The sequence below is a fragment of the Ambystoma mexicanum genome, chromosome 5p (assembly GCF_040938575.1).
Source record: "Ambystoma mexicanum isolate Mex_15411 chromosome 5p, UKY_AmexF1_1, whole genome shotgun sequence".
Classification (NCBI taxonomy): domain Eukaryota; kingdom Metazoa; phylum Chordata; class Amphibia; order Caudata; family Ambystomatidae; genus Ambystoma; species Ambystoma mexicanum.
In genome coordinates, this window is record NC_090930.1 from 1,311,055,467 (window position 1) to 1,311,081,326 (window position 25,860).

General features: G+C 49.9%; 1 protein-coding gene across 1 annotated transcript in view; it reads left to right on the plus strand.

Annotated features, from left to right (window-relative positions):
- ICE1 (interactor of little elongation complex ELL subunit 1) overlaps positions 1 to 25,860 on the plus strand; it is a 740,954-nt gene that overhangs the window by 346,342 nt on the left and 368,752 nt on the right. The window lies entirely within an intron of this gene.

Below are 25,860 nucleotides of genomic sequence, written 5' to 3' on the forward strand. Positions count from 1 at the left end.
GTGGAAATGTCCGCGGTTTTGGCTGGTTTGGTGAGTCTCGACATTTTGCCGGGGCTGGGACTCTGGGGATCCTCTTCTAGCTGGGGGCCCCTGGGGGGGCGCTTTGGGGGGGGGATGATTGGTTTCGGACGAGTCTGCTGTGGAGGGCGAGTGATCCGCCAGCCGTATTTGTCGTCAGAGTTGTAGTGGTTATATCTGGGTCTTGCCACTCTTGGATGTCGTGGAGGGGGTTGATTCAGCTTGAGGTAGATGTCCACCCTTCCAGGGGGCTGCAGCTATCCAGGATGATAGGCCTGGTGGGTGAAGTGGGCAGGAGCGCCCCAGGATATTATGTCGGCCGGAGACGTGGAGGTGCCTTCAGAATGAGGTCGGGGAAAGCTGTTGTGCGGCCAGGGGGGGGGGGCAGGAGCACAACGTGACCACTCTCCCCAGCCGGCGAGGTATCTGGTGGGCAGGGGCGCCCCAGGAAGCTAGAGGGGGCTCCGGATTCAGCGCCGGGGAGATTGTGGGGGGCGGTGGACACTCACCTGGTCAGGCCTCCGATACCGCCTCCGGGGTGCTGGGCTGCGGGCCGATGCGAAGTCCTGGGGGGCGGGAGGGAGCCGCCGTCTCGCCCGCTCTCCGGGGTGATCGTTGCCAGTGAAGGAGGTGGGGGGGGGGGGCGGATGAAGGGCCCTCGCCCCCACAGCTGGTCCAGAAGCCGGAGGGCTCCGGGGGCTTGGTCGTCTCTCCAGAGAGCCGGTCTGCCGCACGGGCGAGGGTCGGGGAGCTCCGGAGGCCCTCCTCCAGGAGGGCCTCTCTCTGAGATCTGTTTATCAGGTCTGGAGGGCCGGAGAGTCGGCCGGACGTAGTGGCTCCGCAGGGGGGGTCCAGATGGTGGTGGGGGCTGACGCCAACCCCGTACTCCGCTCCAGTGGAGGGGGGGTGGCGGGTGGAAGGAGCACCCGAACCCGAGCCGAGGCCTCAGGTGGAAGGGCCCCGGGGACCGGAGCGGCCGTCTCTCCAGCGGCCTCCGATAGCGAGGCTCAGGATCAGAGTGGAGGGCGAGGGCAGGAGGTCCTATGGGTGTCTCATCACTGGGCGCCGGCGGAGGAGAGGGGCCTGGGTCGCGGCCGCCATCTTGGCTCGGCACGGAGAGGCACCCGCGTCAAGTTCTTCCGCCGTGTTTTCAGGGTTCCTACCGCGTTCGCTTTCAAAATTGGAGCGGTGGATGCGCAAGTGGTTCCGCCAGCTTCTCCCGCCAGGGGACAACAGCAGCGACGCTGGAGCCGGCTAAATTTCAGATGAGGCCGCGGGTCCCTACGGAGGCCATTAACAGAGCAGCCTCATCAGTGGCGCTCCAGGCCACGCCCCCAATGCCCTCCTGAGTGATTGGTTGCCTGAGTGTGACCCAGCAGAGTGAATGGGAGATCAACTGTATATCTGGGGACCCATCACTGCTAGAAATCGTTCAGAAGCTGAAGTCGAAACTGATGCTTACTCTCAAAGCCGAGCTGGAAGAAGGTGGTGAACCGCTGTTCCCTTCCTTGTAATCTGAAAGCTGCTGTGCCTTCAAGAACTGATCCAAGAAGACCTGGCTAGGAGACCTCTCCCTGAGCTACGAGGGACCTTCGTGCACCAGCTGATCTTTGCCAAAGTCCCTGGTAGACAGACCTACGAAAGGCTGCTAACCAGAGAAGGGGACCGATGAGGAAAACTAAGAAGCACCGGACAGCCGTTGCCGACCGCCGCCGCTGTACTCCCTTTGCCTAAGAACATTTGATCCAAGGACTCCCTTGTTCACCCTCGTCGACCGCTTTCGTCATGCCGGAGAAAGTCAAGGCGCCCGACGACTGGGGAGAATCCGCCGGTGGGTTTCCTGCCACTCGAAGACCTCAGACGCTGACGAAGCTAATGAAGCCAGCCGTAGTCGCGCCCCGTTTGCCGACATCTCAACGCCCTTGCTGGGCCAAAGTTCTTCACTAACTCTGTGTCAACGAACCATCGTCGTTGAGGTGCACCGCATGCCTCCCCTGTTGCAGGACGTTTTCGATTACTCGTCAACGAGCCCTGCCAAGGACCGAAGCTTCTGCCTCAATGACAACGTTCACCCCTTTCTTCATCTCAGAAGTTCTACGAACCATGGCTCCTGCCTGAAAGGGAGTGCACTCAAGAAGGGCCCGTTTATTCCCAGACGAAGAACTCTACAACACAAGGTACATTTGGGGTGCAGAACTATAGAAGAAGATACGAGTGAGACAATATATGGACTGGGCTTGTAGTGCATCTTCATTTACAGGTTGCCCAGGTGGGGGGTGAAGCCTCATACGGAACTGTGTAGGTAACAGTGCCAGTATTCTGCAAATTTGTCTAACCAATTTATCTTCCTCCTAAATCTATGGTTGATATCGTTTTGCTGTGTTGATTCGTGTGCTATTTGAACTGAGGACAGTTGATGCATTTTAATGTAATAAAGTAATCTGGGTACCACCTAGAACTGTATATATTTAACATTTTAGAATTGTTGGAGCACAGTGTATTATCGTGATTGTGTATATAACCTTAAAGACTGTGTTTTAACTAATAAAGTGTGTAGCCATTCCTTTGTGGGTGCTTGGGGATTACACCGTACTGAAGAACCAGCCCGCATCACCTCCCGAGAAGCTAGTCCTTGATTGCTCATATAGAGAGCAAGCATACAGACACCCCTTCCCCCCTCTTCTGGTTGCTTTACACAGACGTTCTAAGAGATGTTCCGCTACCCGTAGAGCACGAGTGGTGTTAACAAACACATTTTGCACAATGTCTTTTGCAGAATGGGGGCATCCAGACATAAACATCTTTGCAACACTGGTGATTGTACAATGCCCAGTCTACACCTCCCGATATCCTCAAAAGATGTCCAAGGGGAACGGTTTCTGGATCAAATGGTCAGAGAGATTTACTTGTGCTTTTCCCTCCCTATAGGATAATTCACAAGATGCACCAGGATCAAGTTACGCTGATCCTGATCGCACCGATGAGGGCTCGTCAAACGTGGTTCATGCTTCTCATAAGAATTTCACTTTACCATCTGGTGAAACTGCCTTGCCGCTACAACATGCTATCCCAGAACCAGGGGACAATACTGCACCCATGCCCTCAAACTCTCAACTTAGCAGCATGGCTCCTGAAGTCATAGTTTGGCCATATCCAACTGCCTCACAGATGTATGGACATTCTTAAAGAGGCACAGAAACCAAATACCAGATCGTGTTTTTCCAGTAAATAGAGATGGTTTGACAGAAGGATAGTTCAGGGGCAATGCTTTTGTCTTGTAAGCAAGACATCTCCACGAAACACATGTTTGATTCCCGATCCCACGCTCTAAAAACCACCTGCTGGTATTAAGCGCTTTAGAAATTAACAATCAAATAAAAATCAAATAAATTTGGTGTGGTACTTGTAACATCAATCCTGTTGATTGATCACCTACTCACATAGTCCTTTATTCAACTCGCCTCTTAGACTCGGGGCTAGTTTATAACTCACTGAAGGTCTGCCTTGCTGCCCTCTCTGCTTACACAACCTCTGAGAACAAGGTTTCCTGTTTGAAAATCCTGGTAATCGGGCCTTTTATGGAAGGGGTGAAAAGACTTCACCCAACGTTTTCTGCTCCAACTCCCGGATGGGACTTGAATGTTGCCCTTACTAAACCTATGGGCCCTATTTTTGAGCAAATGCACAAAGCTAATCCTAAAGCTCTCACCTATATGACTGCATTTTTAGTGGCTATTGCCTCCATTAGGAGAGTTAGTGAACTGCTCTGTTCAAGACCCATTTGTTAATATGCATAAGGACAAAGTGGTATTGCACGCACACATCCTTGCTTTGCACCTAAATTCATCTCGGAAGTTCTATGTAAACCAGTCCATTGAACTTCCATCTTTCTTTCAGAATCCCACTGACTCAGCTGAAAGAAGCCTCCATATGTTAGATGTTAGGAGGGCAGTGATGTATTACCTCAATAAGACAAAACCACTTTGAAAGACAGATTAATTATTTGTCTCCATTGCCACTGATAGAGTGTGGAATCCTGTTAAATGTATCCAGATGTGTTACTCTGTCAAAGAGATGGTCACATTTTACACCTGGAGCACATTCTACTCGAGGCACAGGGGCTACTATAGCTTTCATTGCAAATATTCCTCTAGATGCTATTTGCAAAGCAACTATCTGGAGTTCTTTTTACATCTTTACACAACATCACTGCTTAGATACACATTCTAAGACTGATTATCGGGTGGGGCAGGCAGTGTTGAGACTTCTCTTTGCTGCTGTTCCTTCAAACATCCCACCACAGTCTCCTTGTAGTGCTCGCTAGTTTATGCACAGCATAGGAGTCTAAGCAGATTCACAAGCATCAGAAGACATGAATCACTCACCGTAATTGTATTTCTGGTGAATTCATCTGCTTAGATTCACATGCGCGCACCCTTCCTCCGCTACTTGGAGTTGAAGGAACATAGACATCTTACACTTTCTTTTCTTCTTTACTCACTCACGCATTCTCTTCAGGCTCCCTCATGGCAAAACAATAACAATCGGGACCTCGATGCGTGAGGGATCATGGGTACACTACACATATGGGAAAGTGTTACAGACCTCCCTTTTCGATCTGCGAAAAAAAGATGCAATACTCTGAGATAGCAACTAGATGTCGGACTATTTGCACAGCATATCAATCTAAGCAGATACAAGCACCAGAAATATGATCACGGTGAGTAATGTATTTCTTAATCAACTATGCAATGTTAAATTCACTTTTCAATTCAGGTAACAGAATCTTTCTGTGTATATATATGATTCTGTTACTTAACTGAATTGAAAAGTGAATTTAACATTGCATAGTTGATTAAGACATACATTACTCACCGTAATAATATTTCTGGTGCTTGTATCTGCTTAGAATAGATTGATATGCTGTGCAAATAGTCCGACATCTAGTTGCTATCTCAGAGTATTGCATCTTTATACACTGTTACCGTTGTAACTCACTTCAATGGTAAAACCTTAAGTAAGAATTCAGGTTAAGGAAAGCGTTTCTTCAGGTTAGCGAAAGTATTCATCAATCACAGAAGGATATTACTGGTAGCTAAAATAACTGTAAACACACTTGTGGACCAGTTGTAAGTAATTCAAGGTAAATAAAAGAAAATTGGCAATTAAATTCGGCAACTGTTTCTAGAAGAATGAATGAATGAATCCTGAAGTAACACAGAGCGGCTAAGACTTGAATAGTTTCCCTGGAGCCTTAGGCTTTAAAAGTCCATCCCTATCGAGAGTTCCAGAAGAAGACTTGTAACAAGTAAATAAAATTTGTCAGGATTGTGTCCTCCCACATATTCCTCATCTTTTGATATATTTGTCTCCAGCTGCTTTGGAATTTATTTTCATCAGAAGGCGCTGTGCCCCTTGAGAGCCTCTGTCTCGATGTCAATGTCATCATTGGTATAGATAGCCTGCACTGTGCCAGTTCGTTTCAGTTCCATTTTTCCGCAATAGCTACTGCTTTGAGAATTAAGGCGCGCTTCGGTTCCAGTCATAAACTGCTACATACTCTAAAACGATGGCTTAGTTATCGACACCATCAACCCCGCTTAGGCTTGGTAATTCCTGCATCAGGGAAGTCCGAAGGATCTTCCTAGTGCTCGGGTCTGACTTAAAAGCTATCCACTCGATTTGGTGTTCCTCTCCCTGGCACTTCGGTTCCAGCAGCAGAGGTGGAAGTACAGCCAGCGTATAGAGAATGTCCAAGCAAGTTCACTTTGGAGTTGATTGGTCCCGCCAACTCAAGGGGAGTAGTCATGCTGGCAGGGCTTCTCTAGTCAAGGAGAATTCAGAGCTTCAGCACAGCAGCAGGGCTTCACCGGGCAAACCAACGGTCCAGGAGTTGCAGCAGGGTTCTCTTCCAAGTTCTTCTTCGGATTCCTCCGTCCAGTGATCAACTCTACCTTCCAAGCCAAAAAGCCTCTCCTTTTATGCAGGTTTCTCCCATTCATTCCAGCCTAGCTGTCAATTACACAGCAGGGTGGTTGTCCTTTCCAGACAGCCAGCCGGCCAATCAGCTTTGGGTGCATTCCTATAACCAAGGGGTTATACTGGAGCCGGAGGCGGGTTCACTCGTGAATCCCGCCAAAGACAAAACGAACAAAGGGACCAAACCAGGTTTAGCGCGCAGAGTAAATCTGAAGAAGGACCTTGCCAGCAAGAAAAGGCAAAAAAAGAACCAGCGCCATTTTGACAAAATGGGCACCCATGGGTGCTTTACTGCAGCTGCAAATGCAGCCCGCGGTAAAAACTCCCAATGGTAGTTAAAAGCAAACCACTGCCACCAGCCATTAATTGTAAAAAGGGTAACATAAAGTTGATACATGAGAAACTAGACAGAGGAGATACTAAGTAACCCCTCCAGCACCCTATTATAAGATAGTGTGTGCTGGGTATAGAAAGTTACAATTGTAAGTATCAATTTCACTTTCCTGCTCTTGGAAACAGTAGTTTCTGATGTTTGTTAATCTGCTTAGAATCAGATGCTGTGCATAGGTCCGACATCCAGTGGTCACTGCGGAGTATTGCATTTTGTTTTTCGTAGTCGAAAAGGGGACGTCGACAAGGCGTGTCTGTAACACTATCCCTATAGTGACGTGCGTTGTACCCACAATCCCTCACGCGTCGAGGTCCCTCAGATTGTTTTTTTCCGCCCAGCTACTGGTCGCCTTTATGCGGAGCTCCTAGAGAGACATTGCAAAATAGTTTCTTCGACCTTTGGTCGTTTGTCATTAATATCAATAACGTAGATCCCCCCCCCCCTCTCGACGCAGAGCTGTTTCTCCGCCGAGCAAGATCTTCGACGGAAGGACAAGCGGAGGGGATCCTTCGGCGCTGCCGAACACGTGGCCAGGCCTCGCCGGCCATACACAGTAGGGAGAGTGGGGTTTTGTGGTCTTTCTTTCTTTCTTCTCTTTAAGAATGCCTTTCTCTTTCCCCTCCCTCTCTTTCGAGGTCGTAGTCACACTTATTGCCCTCAGCTATGGAGAGGACGCCATTTAGGTTTTGCCCGCTTTGCAAGGGTAAATATACCTGGAAGGATAAGCACAAACGGTGCAACCGTTGCTTACCCCTCGATCACCAGGAGGACGGCTGTGCGGCCTGTAAATTGCTAAAGGCCAAAACTCTAAAAGACCGCAGGGTCAAAAGGTGGGCGGCCTACGCCATGTCTAGGCCTGACTCCTCGCCCGCTGCCGCCGCCGAGTGTGACGAGGACAGTGGCTACACGGCCCCCGTAACGGAGGCTGTAGACCTCTCAAAGGAGCGTTCACGCTCCTCGTCGTCCGTCCCCGGCCCCGACAAGCCCGGCTCACGCCCAGTTTATGGGGATGAACACCCCGGCGACAAGAACGCACACGGAAAAACAACAAAGCACATACCCCCCGGCACGCATTCGTCGAAGACGAAGGCAGCCATAGCGCCAACGGGGACGCCGGGCCCACTGGCATCTTCCGCCGACCGTAAGGGTCGTCAGCCCTCCCCGCCACTGCTTCTGCGACAGGCGACTGGGCATTCTAAAAATAAGGGCGCTACCACCAAAACCTCCGGCGACGTGCATCGCAAGAGCACTCACGTTGCCAGCAAGGACTCGACGGGCAAGGACTCGACGGGCAAGGACTCGACGGGCAGATACTCGACGTTGCATAGCACGACGGCGACCGATTCCCTCGGAAGAGAGAATGATCACCGAAAGCCTCGCGCGCATAGCATCTAAGGACGACTAGAGACGTACGGCGAGTGAGACGCCGAAAACCGCGCACAAGGCCAAAGATACACCGAAAGCGCCGGAGAACAGATCAGGCCAGTTCCCGACGCCGACAGAAGGCCCTAGCCAGCGAGAAGGCTACTCAGAAGGCGAAGGCTCACTTTCTTCGATGTTATGGGACAGAACCAGACAATTACAGGAGGAAGAAACTCCTTTTTCATTCCCAGACCGTCCTGGCCGACCTCAGTGGACCTTTGAAAGGTTCCAGACCTGTATGGATAAACTAGACCGGTTCATGTCCATCCCAGAAGACAGGGCACCCAAGAGACCAAGGGAGGCACCCCTGGAGAGTCCAAGGGCTAAATACCAAAAGTTTTATAACCCCATACAGGAGGACATAGACTCTTACAATCCCACTGAGGAAGACACCTTCTTCCAGGAAGGAAGATGAGTTCACCTATGTTGAAGACCAACAGGAAGAGGAAGGTTTTCACAATGAAACTAACCTATGTGAGGAGGGATTCCAGGAGGACACAGGCGAGGGCGACCCAAATCCCTGGCAGTCACCGGCTAGGTCGACAGACACAGGCAGTAGCAGTATAGTCATCAGGTCTCCTGAAACTACACCAGTCAGGAACCCTTCGCCTGTTGATGATCAACCCACCTTCAATGCACTGCTGAAGAAGGCAGCAGCACATTTCGAAATTGAAACTGGGGAAGTCACCCCAGACACCGATTTTGTGGAGAGGATTATCAAGGAAAAACCCCCCACTAGCCAAATTATACCCATCCTTGCCTCAGTTAAGAGACGTATTACACCTTCTCTTTCCACTCCTGCATTGGTGAGAGGGGTCAATCCGAGGATTGAGAAACTGTTCTCTCCCTCTCAAGCAGACCCATTATATATTAAGGGTCACTCAATCCCGGACTCCCTGGTCGTGACCAACACCAGGAAAAGGGCAGGAGTCCCACTATCTACCAGCGAGGCACCCCCAGATAAAGAGGGGAAGAAGCTGTATGCCCTAGCCAAGAGAATCACCACCTCTGCAGCATTCTCTACCAGAATTGCCAATAACAATACCCTATTGGCAAGCTACGCCGATGCTCAATGGGCTAAGCTCAAACAGGACATCGAAGAAGTTCCCGAACCCCTAAGGACTCGTTTGCTGGCTACAGTTAACGAGGGCTCTCTGGTCAACCAAAGCATCGTCAAGAATACCCTCGATGCAGCAGAGACGGCCGGCCGCACTTTGGTACAAGGAATTTTGCTAAAGCGTCACGTCTGGCTTCGCAATTCCGGATTTAAGGCGGAAACACAAGCGTCCCTTATTAATAAACCCATAGAGGAGCCCAACCTCTTTGGGAGAGCAGTGGATGACGCGCTGGAGAACGCGAAGAAAGAATTTGACACAATAAAGACCTTAGACCAAATTTCAAAACCCCCTAACAGGCGGGGATTTGGTAATAAGCGATTTTTTTCGTGGACAACGCCAACAACAAAACCAACAGTATTCTGCCAGCAACTACCAGGGTAATAGTGGCCAGTACAATCAGAGGGGTCAACGCCGTGGCAAAGGGAGAGGCCGGGGTTCCACCCCCAGAGGCTCCCAAGCCACCAACACCACCAAGTGACGTGAAGATTCGCGTCCCCTCCCTTGCAACGCCGGTCGGGGGCCGGTTAACATCCTTTCTTCCAGCATGGGAGGGAATAACATCAGACCGCTGGGTACTTTCCACCGTAGCCCGCGGCTACTGTATAGAGTTCAACAGTTCCCCAACATACAGACCCCCGAGGGGACGCCGCATGACACCAGAACACCTCGCCATCCTTCTCCAAGAAGTGGATCAACTGCTGGAAAAAGGAGCCATAGAGGTCGTGCCTCTATCTAAGGTAATGGAAGGTATTTATTCAGTGTACTTCCTTGTACCCAAAAAGGATCTAACTATGCGCCCTGTATTAGATCTGCGCCCAGCGAACAAGTTTGTCAAACCCCAAAAGTTTCGTATGGTGACCTTACAGAAAGTGATCCCACTGCTATCTCAGGGAGATTACATGACAACACTGGACATGAAAGATACATACTTTCATATTTTAATGTTGCCAGCGCACAGAAAATACCTCAGGTTCATGATAGAGGGCAAACACTACCAGTTCAGAGTGCTACCCTTCGGCATAGCATCTGCACCAAGGGTATTCACGAAAGTACTGGCAGCGGCCCACCTGTGCAGGTTATCCATCCCAGTATACCCTTACCTCGACGACTGGCTCATAACAGGGGATTCTTACGAGACATGCTTCTCAAACACCCAAAAGACTGTAGACCTTTTGTTCCAACTGGGCTTCTCCATCAACGAGAAGAAGTCCAGCTTAGACCCCAGCCAAGTCAAACAATTCCTAGGGGCTCTAATTCGAACAAAGGATGGCCTCGTCTTCCCCTCCAAAGAGAGGGTCCAAAACATGCTGTTTCAGATCCCCCAATATGTGGCAGGTCGAGAGGTGACGGTGCGCAAAGCGATGCGCTTGCTAGGAATGATGGCGTCGTGTATTTATTTGGTACCTCACGCGCGCCAGCGCATGCGCCCAATGCAAGAGTGGCTCAACAGCCAGTGGTGTCAGGCCAGCGGACAATGGGACGATCTAGTGGTGGTCTCGCAGGCCTTGGTTCTCTCGCTACGGTGGTGGACAAAGGAAAACCTGATAATAGGAAAACCCTTTGCCACACCCGCGGTGGAGGCCACTCTAACCACGGACGCATCCCTCACAGGATGGGGAGCTCACCTATCCCATCAGACTGCTCACGGAGTGTGGACTCCGAGCGTAGCATCCAAGCACATAAACCTACTGGAGCTACTGGCGGTGTTCAAAGCACTAAAAGCCTTCCAGGAACACCTACAAGGGAAGACAGTGATGGTCCTTACAGACAGCACCACAGCCATGTACTACATCAACAAGCAGGGAGGCACCCACTCTCCAGGACTGTCCAAGCTGTCCCAGAATATATGGAAGTGGGCTCTCAGACACAACATGGTCCTACTGTCACAACACGTACCAGGGGAATGCAATCTGCTAGCAGACAAACTCAGCAGAGACTTCCCCTTGCCCGAAGAGTACGAATGGCGATTGCACGAAGACATCGTCTTAGACGTCTTCACGCAGTGGGGATTCCCGGAAATAGACCTGTTCGCAACTCTGGAGAACTCACAATGCCAAAGTTACGCCTCCAGGTACCCCCAGAACCAGTCCAAGGGGAACGGTCTGTCGATTCAATGGTCAGGGAAATTTGTTTACGCCTTCCCCCGACTCCCCTTCTCAACAAAGTGGTGCACAAGATGCACCAGGAACAAGTTACCATGATACTAGTGGCCCCAATGTGGGCCCGGCAGCCATGGTTCGCTCACTTGATGGAGATGTCCCTAACCCCCCAGTGAAACTTCCCTGCCCGTACAACATGCTGTCACAGGACAAGGGCAGGACACTGCATCCATGCCCTCAGACCATGAACTTAGCAGCCTGGCTCCTGAGATCATAGAATTTGGACATCTACAACTTCCGCAGAGATGTATGGACATCCTCGGGGAAGCCAGAAAACCTAATACTCGCCACTGCTATTCTAGCAAGTGGAGAAGATTTGTCATCTGGTGTAGAGGTAAGAGCATCAACCCGGTTGACTGCTCTCCCACACATATTGTTCTGTACTTGACCCATTTACTGGATTCAGGTCTCGTGTTCAATTCCATTAAAGTCCACCTGGCGGCACTTTCTGCATACACCACTTCCCAACTTGGTGTCGTGGTGGAAGATACCAGTTATCAAGGCCTTCATGGAGGGGGTAAAGAGAAAACACCCTCCGATAGCTAACCCAGCTCCCGGATGGGACTTAAATGTGGTACTTTCCAGACTCATGGGCTCGCCATTTGAACCCATGCACAAGGCAACTCTTAAAGACCTCACTCTTAAGACTGCTTTCCTAATAGCTATCACCTCCATTAGGAGAGTAAGTGAACTACAGGCTCTTTCTGTCCCAGACCCCTTCGTAACAGTTCACAAAGATAAGGTGGTTCTACGCACACACCCCAGGTTTGCACCGAAATTCATCTCGAAATTCCATGTAAACCAGTCAATAGAACTACCAACGTACTTTCAAAACCCTTCCAACTTGGGAGAAAAAAGTCTGCATATACTGGATGTACGCAGAGCTGTCATGTTCTACATGGAAAGAACCAGGCCACTGAGAAAGACTAATCAGTTCTTTGTCTCGGTGGCAGCAGGAAGAGAAGGAGATGCAGTCTCAAAGTCCACTATATCTAGATGGATTGTTCAATGCATCACTCTCTGTTACACTCTTGCTAAGAGAGAACTACCCTTCAAGCCAAGAGCACATTCTACTCGAGGCACTGGGGCTTCCATAGCTTTCATTGCAAATGTTCCCCTTTAGTCCATCTGCAAAGCGGCTACCTGGAGTTCTGTGCACACCTTTACAAAACACTACTGTCTAGATGCACACTCTAGATCTGACTTCCAGGTGGGACAGGCAGTATTAAGACATCTTTTCTCTACTGTTCCTTCTCATAACCCACCGCCAACTCCGGGTACTGCTCGCTAGTCTATGCACAGCATGTGATTCTAAGCAGATTAACAAACATCAGAAGACAATGCATTACTTACCGTAAAAGCATTTCTGATGGTTGTATCTGCTTAGATTCACATGCGCCCACCCTTCCTCCCCGCTCGGATGGAAGGAACATGGACATCTTTCTACATCTCTCTCTCTTTTCTGTACTCACTCACGAATAGAAGGCTCCCTCAGGGCAGAAAAAATACAAACAGTGGGACCTCGACGCGTGAGGGATTGTGGGTACAACGCACGTTACTATAGGGATAGTGTTACAGACACGCCTTGTCGACGTCCCCTTTTCGACTACGAAAAACAAAATGCAATACTCCGCAGTGACCACTGGATGTCGGACCTATGCACAGCATGTGAATCTAAGCAGATACAACCATCAGAAATGCTTTTACGGTAAGTAATGCATTGTCTTATCCAAGAGAAGGTATTTAAATCTGAAAGACTTCCATGTGCAACTGCACTGAAGGTGCTATGTGTCACAATATAAAAATATGATGCCTATGGAGTTTGTCAGACTCCAAACACCAAAAGAAACCGAGTTCAAATCACAGTAAATTACTTGAGAGAGTAGGAAAAGGGTCTCTCTCCAGGTTGAAAATTAAAAGGTCCTAGAGTTCAGCAAAAGTGCTGGGGGCCTCTAAGGTAGAGAGGAATTAGCAAATTTCTGAGAATTCTCCCTAACATTCACCCATTCACAAGTGGATCTGTTCGCTACCAGTGTTAACCGGAAGTGCAAACTGTTCTGCTTCTGGGAATTTCCCCCAAGAAGAGCTCTAGGAGACACGTTCGTAGTGGGCTGGGAGTTTCCACTCCTGTACACATTTCCTGCACTCCCTGTCATTCCTCACGTGATCAGGAGGTTGAGAAAGTTTGGGAAATCCATGATCCTAATTGCTGCGGATTGGGCAAGGAGAACGTGGTACCCAGACCTTCTGGACATGTCCATCTGCCCTCCAATGCGTCTACCGCAAAGAGAGGACCTTCTCTCGCAAGAGGAAGGTTGGGTTCTCCATCCATAGGTCAAACCACCCAGCCTTCACGCATGGTTTCTGAGATGTTAAGTTAGAAGGATTGAGACCTTCCGGATGACGTAATGATTTTGCTTTCGGCCAGAAGGCCAGCAACAAAATCCTTGTACCGCTGCTGTTGGAACACATTTTGCAGCTGGTGTAGGGAAAAGGATGTGGACCCTTTGTATGTGCAGTACACCTATGGTGTTGCCCTTTCTGTTACTTTTGGCAAATCTGGGGCTCCAGATTGGGACCATTAAAGGATACTTGGCAGCGCTTTCAATCTTCAAGTGCACGTCAAAGGAGGTATCTTACTTCCAGATAACGGTAGTCCTACAATTTCTAAAAGGTCTTACTAACTTGTTCCCTCCATCTCCATTTCAGGTTCTGATGTGGGACCTTAATCTTGTTCTAAAATTCCTCATGTGCGCTCCTTTGAGCCACTCCATTTGTGTCCATTAAGATTGCTGATCTTTAAGGCCATCCTTTTAATTGCATTAACGTAAGCCTGCAGGGTGAGTGCACTTAAGGCCTTTAAGGATAGGGTAGTTCTTAAAGTCAAATCCACTTTTCTGCTGAAAATTATATCGATTTTTGCTAAGACGGATTTCTGAACTCTGTCCTGGTGGCGCAGAAGTTCAGAAGGCCAACCTAATTACTTGGAACAGGGTAACCTCTGGACAAGCCAGACCAATCAAGGTAGCGATCGCGGCGGTCAAGACTAGGTCTCAAGAGGGGTGAGGGTGACTGAAAGCCCGCAATGAGCACACAAAGCAAGAGCGCTGACAAACTACTCCAAACAGTTGTTATATCAAAAATAGATACACATTTATTTTAAGGCCTTTAAAATAATGACCGTAGCGAGAAAATCACAATATCACAATATTAAACCAACACATACCATATCAACACAATATATATACAAATACACAGTCGCAAGCGTTTAAAGCACGAAATATGTAGTCCACCTGCCAGGGAAGGAAAACAGGCAGTGCGATAATGCTTTCGACTTAGTTCGCCTTCATAGGCACCTAACTAGATGGAAGTCCGAGCCCTACGAAGAGTGGAGCCTTGCGCTCAAAGTACCTGCCACGCCGGTGCCGACGGGCACAAGGGGAAGCTCTTCGGAGGAAGTCAGGCGGTTCACGTTAGTGCACAGCAGAAGAAGAACAGGTTCCGCAACTCAAGCGCAGCCTCCACAGCGGGCAGAAGCAGAGCGCGAGCGCGGCAAAAGGGTGCTGTTTTTACACAGCAGGGAAAAGCAATGGGATACTGCAGGAGGGCGACCAGATCCTAGATATACTACTCACCGGTCCCCGAAGCAAGCAGACCCAGGCTTCTCCACGATAGTTTCAGCAGCTGGCAGGTTCAGAAGAGCAGGAGACGCTTTGTAGTCGTGTAGAGCAAAAAGACGTCCCAATCGACGAAACCAGCACAGTTTTGTTGCCGCACAGGACAACGGAGCGGCCGTGTGTATTCGAGCCAAATGAACCCTCCTCCCTTCAGACCTGGGAACGCCAAGCGTACGAAGCGTGGGAGAGGGTCAAGGACTCGCAATACAACACAACCTGGCGGCGGTTGCAGAGCCAAACTCCTTGGTAAGCTGGTCAGTCAACTGGATGGCCCAGAGACGCTTCCGAAGGCTTACTTGGCAGGAGATGGTTGAAGATGCCGGGAATAGCTGTTCCTGCTATTCCAAAGGTCGAAGCACCAGTACAGGCCTTCTGGTTCGATCAAAGGAGGACAGGGGCTCTCCGGACGACAGCAGTGCAAAGGAGGATTCCTTCAGCGGGTCACCAGCGATTCCTCGGTCCAGCCTCGTAGTTGCAGGATACTTGGCTCCTGTATTCCTTCGTTCGTGAGAACTCAGGAGATCGACATGGTAGTGGTGTTTCCAGCCCCCTCTTATCCACGGTTCCCTTCGCGCCAAAACGGAGGGGAGCCAATGGGAGATCTGCTCATCAAAACACATACCATACGTGGACCAATCACGGACCACGGTGGTCCCAGGCATTCACACCACCCTAGACTCTCTGGCACCCAGGATGTGTATTGGGACCAGACATCCCAGCCCACACCCTGGAGGCACACAAACGACATGTAGAAGCCCGCGAAAGCAACCACGTTTCGCGGGAAAGTACATGCCCAAATAAGGAAGGCCCCGGGTCGCCGGACCTGGGGAAGGTGAAGGGAGCAAGACGGTCAGTGGACAAGACAAAGGAGCCTCGCGGCCTGGCCATTTTGGGAGCCAGGCCACCATTTTGGGTTCAGTGCAAAAACGTGCTCAGAACGCCAAAAGGAGCTCAAAATAAACAATACGATCGCTGCCACCATTCGAGTCCCTGAATGACTTGCACCGATCAAATACATTCCTAAAAGAGTATCTAGGGCCTGTAGAAGGCTAGAGACCCAAGAGAGCTGTAACTTAGCTTACAGTGCCCTCTTGTGTCGTGTTGCACTAAAGCTGCGACACGATAGAAGAAACTACGGGAAACCACGTTCCCCGGTACTGACTGTCTTAAGGGCATGTCAGTTTCCCCGTAAGAAAGGAGCGAAAGCCCAGAGAAGTGCGGCAGAAGGCTGTACTTCTCTGGCAAAGTCAAGAACAAGGTTAAAAACAATAGCAAAAAGTTTAGGGGTTGCCACATGGAAGGAAAATTCCCTACAATAACGAAATCTTTCCTAACAATTTTCATTTATCCCAGAAAATTGTTTCCATCTTTTTATCTGCCTCCACATCCTGGCAAGGATGAGGAAAGGTTGCATAGACTTGATCGAAGATGAAGCTCTTAGCTCTTACATCTCTAGGATGGTTAAGTTACGTCAAGACGGCCAACCTTTTGTTGGGTATTGTGAGACCGGCATTGTATCAAGAGAGACACAGACTCAAAGGCAACAGTTCAAAAACCTTTATCAGCTTGGTTGGGTTGGTGGAATGCCTAACTGGCCCTAACTCTAAAGGGATTGTTCAGTCAACTGATATTAAAAAGGACCGTCTATGTCTAAAAGTCCAAAACCAAAATCGGTCTAACCCTATGCTCGGCCTCACTCTTTGATAAATGTGATTAGTGGTTTAACGAAAAGGAAATGTAAACCAAAGCTGGTTTCAGATAGTCTTATCAATGGATGTAGTTCTGCCAGTGCAACATAGTTCTGTCCAAAAGGGGAGCCCTTTGAACATTCCACGCATAGCTCTTGCAGTAAATCAACAAAGTTGACAATATCCTTGGGTCTCTTGGGGTTTCTTTCCCCAAGCTTGGACTCTTCCAGTTCCAAACAAAAAACACCTTTTTGGTCAGGCCTCTCGGGGTTCCCTTCCCCAAGTGTAGGCCTCTCTTTAAAATCCATAAGGCCAGCAAAAGAGCTGGGGTCTCTAAGGTAGAGAGGAATTAGCACATTTCTGAGAATTCTCCCTAACAGGAGGTCACACCAACGATCTAACAATCGGCAGACGCTGGTCTGTTGAGTCCAAACTGCATATCAACCTTTTGGAGCTGAGGTCAATCAGACTAGCGCTGATGGCCTGCCTGCCCTCTAATGATGGACAACACAGTGGCCATGAATTACCTCAACAAGTGAGGAGGTGTGGGGTCACTGCCTCTGTGCAGAGAGGCAATGCAGCTCTGATTTTGGGCACTCCAATAAGGAATCTCTCCGTTGCCAGTTCATTTATTCGAAGAAGAAAACACAACGTCGGACACTCTGAGCAGGCAGAGCACAGTCTCCTACGAGTGGGAGTTAGCTCAGGAAGTCCTTCAAGAGATCTTCACCCTTTGGGGAACCCCACAAGTTGGTCTGTTTGCGACCATTGTCAACCGAAAGTTCGAACAGTTCTGCTCCAGGGGATTTCCACCGAGAGGAGCTCTAGGGGACGCATTCGTAGTGGACTGGGGATGTTCACTTTTGTACGCGTTTCCACCTATCCCCGCCATTCCTCATGTTCTCGGGAGGCTAAGGAATTTCGAAAATCTATGATCCTCATTGCTTCGGTCTGGGCCTGGAGGACGTGGTACCCAGACTTCTGGAAATATCCATCTGCCCTCTAATTCATCTTCCGCAAAGAGAGGGCCTTCTCTCGCAAGAGAGGGGTCGCATTCTTCATCCAGAGATCAGGATCCTCAATCTCCATGCATAGTTTCTGAGAGGTTGAGGTACAAAGATTGGGACATTCCGGAAGATGTCATGGAGGTGTTGCTTTCGGCCAGAAGGCCAGCAACAAAATCTTTATACCGCTGCTGTTGGAACAAATTTTGCAGCTGGTATAGAGATAAAGGAATTGATCAATTTGCTTGTGACACACAATCGGTTTTGTGTTTTCTACTACATTTAACCCATCAGGGGCTACAGGTTGATGCAGCCAAGGGCTATCTGGCTGCACTGTCAATTTTCCCACGCTCTCTGGAACAAGGTTCCCATAGTAATCCAATTTCTGAAAGGATAGACCAACATCTTCCCACCAGCTCCTTTTATTGTTCCGTTCTGGGACCTCAACCTAGTTTTCAGCTTCCTGATGGGGTCTCCATTTGAACCATTACATTCTTGCCCGCTTAGGATGTTGTGTTTAAAAACTGTATTCTTAACAGCCATTACTTCTTGCAAAGTGAACGATCTTCAGGCCTTGTGTTCAAAACCACAATTCAGTCTTTAATAAGGACACAGTAGTTTTGAGGGCTTATCCCTCTTTTCTGCCAAAAATAGTTTCCGAATTGCATCTGACGTAAAAGATTGTCTCACCAGCCTTCTACCATTCTCCTCATCCATCTAAAGAGGCAGAGATATTACACAGACTTGACCCTAGAAGAGCTTGAGCTTTTACATCAACAGGGTTTCTAAGATATGAGTAGACGACCAATTATTTGTTGGCTATACGGGCCACAGAATGGGACAAGCCGTCACTAAACAAACGCTGTCTCAGTGGATCATACTTTGTATGTCCAAATGTTTGCTGGGAAAGAGGTTCCGGAAGATCGAAGGGCCACTCGACCAGAGGTGTAGCCACTTCTTCAGCCCTCCAGACAGGGGTACAGCTACAAGACCTCTGCAATGCTGCCACCTGGTCTTCTGTGCATACTCTTGCAAAATATTACTCTTTAGATTCCCTTTCGGGCTGGGAATCCAGATTTGGAAAGGCTGTATTACACACCATAAACCAAAATTAAAAGGCAATAAAAATGCTTCTTTTCCCCCTCCTGCAACATACTTCTATGGGGAATATCAAAGATGAGGAATATGTGGGAGAAAACCTTTTCGAAGAACAAATTACTGGTCATGTTCTTTCGACTGCACGTTATTCCTCATCACCCTCCCATCCTTCCCCTCTGTCAAGTAGTTTGTGGTTTACACCGCCCTCTCCATTAATGCTCAAGTATTCTCATCTTCAAGACTGCTGCGCTGATGAGAGGGAAAACACGAACTGAGGCAACGGGTGCGGTGCTTGCCATATACACCAGCGTCAACGTCATATTCCAGGAGGACTGCGGCTCTTGAGGGACACTAGGTTGACTACGTACAGTGCCCTCTGCTGACAAAAGTTTTGGGGCTTCAAGCAGGATATCTCAGTATATCAAAGATGAGAAATACGTGGGAGGAACATCCAGTTGAAAGAACATTACCAGGGGTCAGTAATTTGGTCTTCTCTTGATCCGCATTAACACCTTCCTCTTCTTCCTATCAGTACCTCAGGCTTTCTGGGAGTTGAAGTTCATAAGAGTTTCTGGGACTTCAGATGTTGTTCAGAACTTCTGTTCAAAGAATCATTAGAGACCAAAGAGATGTTAAAGGAGTGTTATGAGTATGAGATATGAATGATTTTTTGCCTAGAGTGCTTTTCAAGAAGATATTTTTGGGTTTTATAAAAGGGAAGGGCTTGTGTAATGATAACAAGCCATCAAAACTTAAGGAATGATGCAGCCCTCTTTTATGTGAAGGGAAGAATACTGCGCGTCTCCTGATGGGGTTATCACCTTTCCCCGACAACCATCTCCTCCCACATGATCCTCCCACATAATAGCATCCCTTGGTGCAGGATCAGGTAGCGGCTGATGTCTCCTGGCCACATGGGAGGAGATCTTGGTCAGGAAATTAGTGATGACGCCATAGTATTCATCACAATGTAAAGTTTGTTCCAGAAGTCTTTCACTGGGATTTACAGTTAAGTTAAACATGTTTCCTAGCTTTTAGAGCAGCTTTTTCAACAATAGTTTAAAAAGCAACGGAATAAAATATAAAGCGAATCGCTTCACAAATGTTCTCAAGCATGGGGTCTGGCATGGATTCACATGCTCATGAATATTCCCCGTCAGGCCGGGAATCCTCAGTAAAGAAAGAAAACAGTTTGTTTCGTTTCTGAACTGTCTTTCTCCTAACAACCATTCACTGGCCTTTGGGTCATACTGCCCCCAGCCAATGACTGCCCTCCACCGAAGCCCCTCCTCTGGCAGCCATCTTCAGTTTTTTACCGCACGTTTAAGTGTTGGGAGTCCTCGTGCTATAGCTTTCAAGCTTTTACTGCGTATTGCGTTTTTTCAAAGAGATTTCTCTATTTTTTCCGTCAAATTGAGCCTCAAGTTCCACCAATTCATCATCTGATTAACGTGGACCTGTTTCGGAAGGGCACTCTTTGTGCCTTTACTGCTTACACTCAGATCGAGTGAAAGTGGAGGAGACCTGTGTGTTGTGCAAGGACATATCCTCGTGCACCATGAAGGACGGTCGCAAGCGGCTCTCCGATTGGAGACTAAGAACCCGGCGGCAGGTGAGCCCCGGCAACATTCCTCTCCCAAGAGGAAATCTGAGCGGTCTTCTAAGACCTTTGAGGGCGCTCCGGCGACGGGGGCCCAACAAAAGGCAAAGCACTGCGTGTCTGCAGGCACCGGGAGCGCCGTTGGTATGGGCTCCGCAGCAGCCAGGCCAAGTGCAGCAAGAAAAGGAAGGAAGTCTGAGCACCCGGGTAAGCTTCTGGAGAATGCCTGATCGACTCCGATGGAGAAAGCCAAGGGGGAGTGAGGCGCTGACCCCCTCCCCCATGGTGAAGGCCTCTGACGCACCCAAGGTCATGAAGGCCCAGGTTCACCAGGTGAAGACATCTATTCAGGGAATGGTGGCATCCCTATCGAAGGCCGTGGATGTGGGTTCCCAGGAGACATCCACCAAGACTGTCGACCCTGGCCGAGAAGGGGGGGGGGAGGGGTGGCGCAGTGGTCCAGCTGGACTCTGATATCTCTTAAGGAGGAACTTTCGGGCCTAGAGGCAGTACCTGAGAAGAAGCGCATCGAGGCCAGCTCCTACGGGAAGGACCCGGATGAGGCAGATGTGGAGAGCGACGAGGGTACAGACTAGGAACGGCATGGCGGGGAGAAGCCAGAGGACGCCACGCCACTGTTCCCCGCCACTGCCAACGCTTCCGTCGCAACCGTCTCCACCTCCGACTGACATGTCGGCGGACATCCTTCAAGCTCTGCACACTCTGTGCACTGAGATACGGACAAGGTTGCCCATGCCCCTGGCGGGCGATCCTTAGCCTGGACCATCGGGGGACCTGCCGGCTAAGAGGAGAGGAGTCCATCATCCTTCACCGCCATCCCCACCGCCGAGGGACGAGACGGAGACGGCAACGACTGGTACGGACAACAGCGACGATGACGCCAAGGAGCCTCCAAAGGATTTGGGTGCAGATTTTCTTCTTACCGTCAACCTTCCCATTCTTCGGCCCAGGAAGCATACAGGGGGCGCAGCAAAGCCGAAGGAAATAGTTGTCAAGGCCCCGAAGGCCGCACGTCCACGATGAAGCAGGACTGAACCGGCCATGACGTCGGGCCCCCCGGTGGGAGGCTGGCTGGCGAACTTCGGTGTGTGGAAGTCCATCTCCACTGACCATTGGCCAGGCAGGAAATTCGCGTCCCACAGCTTCTTACAGAAGTGCGAGCTATGCTGAGAAAGGGCGCAAATAGAACTTGCCCCGAAGAGGCTCCGGAGTGTACTCGTGGTATTTCCTCAGAAATTTCTGCGATTCGTGGTCCAGGGACATCAATTCAAGGCCCTTCCCTTCATGTTGAAGTTGGCGCCAATGGTCTTCAACAAATGTCTAGCCCCGGTGGCGGCGGGGCTGTGTCTGCAGGAGGTCCACGTCTGCCCCTAACTGGACGATTGGCTCATCCGAGCGAAGTCCAGGGAAACCGCCGTTGAGCACACAGCGAGGACCGTTCGCCTGTTCACGGACCTGGGGTTCTCTATCAACTATGCGAAGTCCTGTTTGGTGCCATCGCAGTACGCTCTGTTCCTGGGGGCCAGACTCGACAGTGTCGTGCCTGGCCGCCCCGTCGGAAGACAGGATAAATGCCATCCTGGGCAAGGTGCAACAGCTGTTGACCTTGAAGATCGCCAGGGTGAGGTCCATCAAGTCCCTGCTCGGCATGATGTCATCAAGCATTTACCTTGTTTGGATGTGCAAGCTGTGGATGCGCCCGCTGCAGGAGTTTGTCGACACCTGTTGGATCCAGGTATCGGTAAACTTCGAGGACAAGATCGTGCTCAACGAGACATTCCGTCAAGTTATTCGGTGGTGGGGCTTCTGCGTGCATCTAGCGGCGGGCACAGACTTTCAGACCCCCGACGCATCAAGACGCTGATGATAGACGCCTCCCTGGAGGGATGGGGCGCGCACACCGGACTTCTCTACGCAAGAGGCCTTTGGTTGCCGGATGAGAAGTCGTTCCATATCAACGTCCTGGAACTTCGGGATGTATTTTGGACCCTCAAGTCCTTCCTTCCATCCCTCAAGGGCAAGGTGGTACAGATCTTCACAGACCACACCACCACAATGTTCTACATCCGGAAGACGGGGGCACCAGGTCACTGGCCCTCTCCAAGGAAGCACAGGACCTATGGCACTGTGCCGTCGCCCAGGGAATGTTCCTCGTCCCCTTTCATCTGGCAGGAGTGAAGAACATGATCGCCGACTCACTCAGCAGGGAGCTGCGCACTTGCCACAAGTGGGAACTTCAGCAGGATCAGGTGGACCTACTGTTTCAACGATGGGGTGTTAGGCAGAAACCTGTGCAGTTCCCTCTGGGACCACTGCAAAAGATTTAGGACTACAGGTGTTTGCCAGTAAACCCACTTGGTAGCAGTCTGTACCACACAGATTCACTTGGTAGCTGTGGCTGAGCAGTCAGACTTCCCTCAAGAAGAGTTGGGCAGTATACAGAGTATTCACAATGGGTCAGGAGAACACAATAGAACAAGTAAACACTGACCAGGGCTTGGTGTAAAAGAGATACAATTATTTATTTAAAACCACATCTAGAAAAACACACAGGCACTAATAGTAAGCAATTCAAAAACAAAGTCACTAAAAGATATACACTCCCTTAGAAAAATATTAGACGAGTCTTAAGTAAAGCCCCACTTATTTTCAGACAGCGGTGAGCGCTTAACGTAGATGGCACTCTAATAATTCGTTTTTAAAAAGGAGAGAAAAACGGAGAATAAAATTGAAACGGTCCCAACACTTTTACAAGAACACAACAAGAGAGGAAGGCAAAGTAAAACCGTGAAGTTAGAGTTCAATAGGCTGGATCCACTTTAAGAGGATCAAACGAAATGTGTCCAAGGTCACACGGTTGCAGTGCACAAAAGTCTTAAAGGGTCAAAAAGGAGTTGGACCAAAGAAAGGGACCAGTTAGGTCAAGGCGGCCAGTCCAGTCCAGAAGGGTTAAGGGGTTATTATTACCTTGTTGCAATCTTTAGAAAGGGAGGCCTGGCGGACACGGTACCTTAAAGTGGTGAGAATACTCCAGCGGGGGCAGTTGTTCCTGGCAGCGGATGCAAGTTGGTGCTTCGTCCGGGGGAAGAGAAGATCTCGTCGGGGAGGAAGACAGGAGTCCGTTGCACTGCCAGGGCAGAAACCAGTCGCAGAGTTTCTCAGGTAAAAGGAGCGGTCCGTTGATTTGCGGTCCAGTGGTAAGTGGAAATCCGTTTGCCGGGGTGCTTGGCACGGGCAATTCGACCACAAGCCGGTCTGGGGTGCGAAGAGAAGAAGGTAAATTGGTTGTGCCCACCAGTCAGGGGAAGAAGCCTCTCCAGCCGGGAGTTCTTCTCTGTCGTCGGGAAGTGGTGAGTCGGTTCCGCAGGGCTCCACCGGTGGTGTCGTTGTAGGTCGGCTCAGCTTCTCCCTCATCGGATTCTCAGGTCCTGTGGCGACTTCTGAAGTTCCAGTCCCCAAAGCCCTGCTTTTATGCAGCATACCCCCATTCACTCAGCCTAGCTGTCAATCAAACATGCTAAGTGGTGAGCCGGCCGGCTCACCACTTGGGCCAATCACACAAGAGTGCGACTTGAGTTACCAAGGTAACTCAGTCCAGGGTGCCTAAACCCCCTCCCACACCCACTGTGGAACCCAGACATAGTGGCACCACTTTTGGAGGCTTCTGTGGAGAAGCCCACCAAAAAGTGGAACAAAGGGCTCGACTTGGGTTGGAGTCACAGAAGAGAACAAAAACGCCATTTTAGAATCGAGTCCTGGCAAAAAATACCAACCGGCGAATTAATATTAATTAAATAAACCGGCGGTATGTTCGAGGCTATGAGAATTAAATAATTAAAGTTGGTAGCCTCGAACAATGGGAAAATCCCATAGGGATATATTTGCGGTCGAATATAAAAAGTAGTATCCACTACCACCAGCCAAAACTCGATCAGGGGGGGGGACGGAGATGTGCCCCCTTGACTAACAGACCCCGGAGCAATCGAATTGCCCCGACCAGTATGTCCACAATATGATGGTTTGTACTGGTTTCTTTTAATAATTTGGGACTAGTAAAGCCAATGGTGACTTTACATGCCCTGGGAGACAGTAGTCAGTCCCAGGGTATGGAGTCTATGGTGGGGTGTCACTATGACACCCCTGTGTCACTGCACGGAGGGTGCTGTGTAACACACATAGTAAAAACACATGAGACCCTATGGAGTAAAGGACCCCATAGCCCATAAAACACATTAACAGTCAAAGGAACACCATAAATCATGTCCAAGAGTGGGAAAAAGAGTCTCACTCTTGGCAGGAGAAAAAAACAAACTCCAGAAATCCAGCAAAGCTGCTGGGGGACTCACTAGGTTAGGAAATTCAGCCCAAAGAGAGAATTCTCCCTAACATGGGGCAATCCCCAGATCGATCTATTTGCAAAGGTGACGAATACCAAGTGTCGGAGGTTCGCCAGCAGTTTTCCCCAGACGAGAAGCATGGGGGGCATTTTCCTTTCCCTGGGACGGCCTGTTTCGCTATGCGTTACCACCGTTGCCGTTGCTTGTGCGACTCATCAGTCAACTCAGACGGTCCCGGTGCAGGTTGATCCTCGTTGCACCGGCGTGGCCGCGTCTGATATGTTACCTGGACCTTCTGGACATGTCAACGTCCCCTCCAATCCAGCTTCCGGTGGACCTGCAGGCCTGAAGTTTTTATCGTGGGAGACCGTGTTTCTTGTGGCCATCCCTCCGCACGACGAGTGGGAGAGATCCAGGCCCTCTCTTGTAAACCGCCTTACTTGACATTCCACTAGATGAGGGTGGTTCTGCGGACGCACCCCTCGTTCATGCCCAAGGTGCCGTCGGACTTCCATCTCAATGAGCCCTTGGTGTTACCTGTTTTCTTCCCGTCACCTTCGTCGCCGGCTGAGAGGACTTTGCACTTGCTGGATGTGGCTAGAGCGCTGAAGTTCTACGTGGACAGCACAAAGTGTTTTCGGAAGACCTCACAGCTGTTTGTGAACTTTGGCCCTGTAAACCAAGGGAAGGCCCTATCCAAGGCTTTTCCAGGTGGCTCTCCGGCAGCATCACCCATTGTCATCGGTTGGCAAACCGACCGTTGCCTGGCCGTCCGAGAGCCCATTCGACCAGAGCAATCGCTGCTACTACAGCGTTCCTGTCTGGTGTGCACCTGCTCGACATCTGCAGGGCTGCTTACCTTTTCTTTTGTGTCCAGCACACACCACCCCAGGTGGAGTGCTGGGGGTGGGGAGGGGGGGTTACACTGCTACTCCTTCTCCAACTCCTCATGTAACTGTTACTACTGACTAACTTAAATGGTTGGTAGCAGTGGTTACTTTTTACTACCTTTTTGTGCAGGTTACTAGCAGGCTGATTTCTCAGCTGTAGTACAGCACCCATGGGTGACCATTTTCTCAAAATGGACTCTGTTTTCTTCTTTTGCCATTTCTCGTTTGTCAGTTCTGTCTGGGCTTTTAACCTATCCTAGAATAGATCTGAGTGCTTTGTCTGTGTTGCCTTTGGCGGGTTTCAGCCCTGAAGCCCGCCCAGGCTCCAGTGTGTTAGGGAAGGCGGGAAGTGAGGCAGGAGCACGAAACTTCAATGTCCTATTGTCTGTAGGTATGCCTGGATGAAATCAGTTCTAACTGGGCAACTGGCTGTCCTGCAGGACAGCCAACCCTAGGGG